We start from the raw sequence: 2960 nt of genomic DNA, 5'->3' as shown, positions 1-2960 counted from the left end.
CAAAGACTGAAGGAGACAGATAGTACTACAAAACCCAAGGAAGCTTTATTGCAGTATGCTTGGGTCAACCACCTTCTAAGAGAATGGCGACCCCTGGTGGGTTCACAGGCCCTTTTTATAGAGAATTTAGGGGATTCCCACCTCTGAGTAGTTGATTTTTAAAACTATAGGTTCTTAGTACAAAGTTGCATCATCAGATAAATAGCTAGGATTGGTTGTAGGATATATATTGCATCAGACAAACAGCTAAGGTGGGCTGTAGGCTCAGTGAGGAGAAATCATGTGCCTCCGGATCCAGGGTATGGCGGTCAGTTTCTGTCAAACCCGGGTGTGATTGCTTTACTATCTGTCTACTGCTGTATTTCCTAGTATGTACCCTTATAGTCTGGTTCCAGAACCTGGCTGTTCTTCTGGACCTAATCTTTGTTCCTTAAACTTGATCCTGTCATGGCTGTACTTATATATAGGTATCTAAGCAAAGCAAGGTTAATTCCAAACTTACATTCTGCTATTCCCTTTTAACACTTGGACACTTGGGTTATTTCCAGATTTGGGCTATTGTGGATAGTGGTGCAAGGAAGATATGGGTGTAAAAATCTTCTCTCCATATTGATTTTGGGTCTTTGGAGTCTATTCTAAGAAATGCAGTTACTGGGCCAAATCAAAGCTCTATTTCAATAATTCTTTTAGGAAATGATGTCTAGGAAACCAATAGCACATGGATTGGAGGAAATTATTTACTCAACTACTTTCTGATATGGCACCTGTAGAACTTTTTTTTTTTAAATATGGAACGGTTCACGAATTTGCATGTCATCCTTGCGCAGGGGCCATGCTAATCTTCTCTGTATCGTTCCAATTTTAGTATATGTGCTGCCGAAGCGAGCACCTGTAGAACTTTATTTAAAAAATCATCTAACCCCTTCAAAAAATAAAATAAAAGAGACCAACAGTCTTTCTCAAAGAAGAAATACAAATGGCCAAAAGGCACATGAAATAGATACAAATCAAAGAATCAATGAGATACCATCTCATACAGGCACACATCAAGAATAACCAGTGCTGGTGTGGATGTGGCAGAAAGGGACTCTAATTCATGTTAATGGAAATGTCATGTCGACTAGTCCACCCTTTCTAGAAAACAATATGGACATCTCTACAAAAATCATATCAGCAGTTAACTATGTAGAAGGTCCAGGCAAAAGAAATCTGGAAGGAAAAGGCATGTTCTTCTACGCAGGCTGCTTTTAACATGTTGCTAGGTCTATTAAAGCCACTATACTTTCTAACAATTTCTATGATTCACTAACAATTTCTATGATTACAGGGCAAGAACTGGGGCAAAAGCACTTGACTTCAATTAAATTGGATCCTCCACTTTACTCCCAAATGGACTAGCACAACCCTGTGATCTCTCCACCACAAACAAATGTGCATGGCGGCCAGTTCTGCAGTCCTAATGAGCCCTGCAATTAAAATGTGCATTAGCACCAACTCCCAAAGAGGGTAACTTCAGAGATGTACAGCACATGACATGATCCCAACAATTATAATCACATGGATAGGAGAAAGAAACAAATGATAACAATAAAGGAATGTGTGTGTAATCCCAAATAGCCACAGAATAATTAATATTATTATTATTGTTTTTTTTAGGTTTAATGCAGAATAAACAAAACAACTAGAGGGACATGGCAGAAGTAGCTATGGAGGGCCAGAACAAGAGTACAATGGGTAGGGCACTTGCCTTGCACACGACTAAGTTCCATTCCCAACAACCAATAGGGTCCCTTGAGCTCACCAGGAATGCTCTCTGAGCACAGAGCCAGAATTAACACCTGAGTACCTCTCATTATCACCAAAAACAGCAAAAAGAAACAGATCTGGGGGCCAGAGCGATAGCACAGGGGTAGGGCATTTGCCTTGAACTCGGCTGACCCAAGATGGACTGATCCTGGTGTCCCATATGGTCCCCAAGCCAGGAGCAATTTTTGAGTGCATAGCCAGGAGTAACCCCTGAGCTGTGGTTTGGGTGTGGCCCAAAAACAAAAAGAAAAAAGAAAGAAAAAGAAACCGATCTCTGAGTCAGCTATGTTCTGAGGTACCTGTTGAAGCTACCAGGACTAAGAACACTTTTTCTTGGAAGACCACAGATTGCTTTATCAGAAAACACATTTGTATCTTTATTAGTATAATGACAATAATGATGACACTGCTATCTACTTTTCAAGAACCCTCTTTTGCACATTTAACAACATATTTCTTGAATAGATATGCTCACGATTTTTATATAAATAGTTACAAAGTGTTGGAGGAGATTCAAAATGTTCTTCAACAGAGAATAATAAATAGCCATTTAAAATGAGGTGAGGGGTATATTTTCAGAAGTGTAAAGATAGTTACATTATATGGCTTTCCTAAGTAGTTTTCAAAAACAGTATAGGACTATTTATATAATATATATTTAGATACAAACATGGCAAAAAATAAAAAGTCAAGAAAATATGCTTATCTCTGGGTAGTAAAGTGACATTTTCTCTCTTTTGTTTATCTGAATTTTTTCAAGTGTTTTCACTCACTCATATTTTGTATATCCTTTGTTGGTGATCTGATATGCATTTTTAGTTAACAAACAAAAGCAAAATATTGCACTTCTAGGGTGTGTGGATAGAGATTCTGATATTCTGCACATGACATTCTTATCATCATAAAAGTTTTCTCCACAGGCAGAGTGTAGAATGATTCAGGTAGAATTGCTGCTTTTATATAGTGCTGAATTGGCTCTCTTGGATCCTGCCTGCAATACCCTGGTTTCAGAGTGTCCACATGTCATGTACTGGCTGCCCAGGCCAGTCCAATAAATTACCTTTCCACTTTATTCTTCCCAAGCATTACTCTTAGGCCTGCCCCTTTCCTCTACTTAATAATTACCTGAATGTATCCAAGATTTTGCTCAGTTT

At 38.6% G+C, this 2960-nt stretch overlaps 1 non-coding gene across 1 annotated transcript; it reads right to left on the bottom strand.

The window, feature by feature from the left end:
• Window positions 1-782: 782 nt before the first annotated feature.
• LOC126005628 (U6 spliceosomal RNA) lies at window positions 783-889 on the bottom strand. Its single transcript, XR_007494672.1, has one exon. It is a non-coding gene; the product is annotated as a U6 spliceosomal RNA (small nuclear RNA).
• Between the last annotated feature and the right edge of the window lie 2071 nt (window positions 890-2960).

This window comes from Suncus etruscus, chromosome 3 (genome assembly GCF_024139225.1).
Source record: "Suncus etruscus isolate mSunEtr1 chromosome 3, mSunEtr1.pri.cur, whole genome shotgun sequence".
NCBI lineage: Eukaryota > Metazoa > Chordata > Mammalia > Eulipotyphla > Soricidae > Suncus > Suncus etruscus.
Note: the sequence above shows the minus strand (reverse complement) of the source record. Positions and strands in the feature narration are given on the sequence as shown.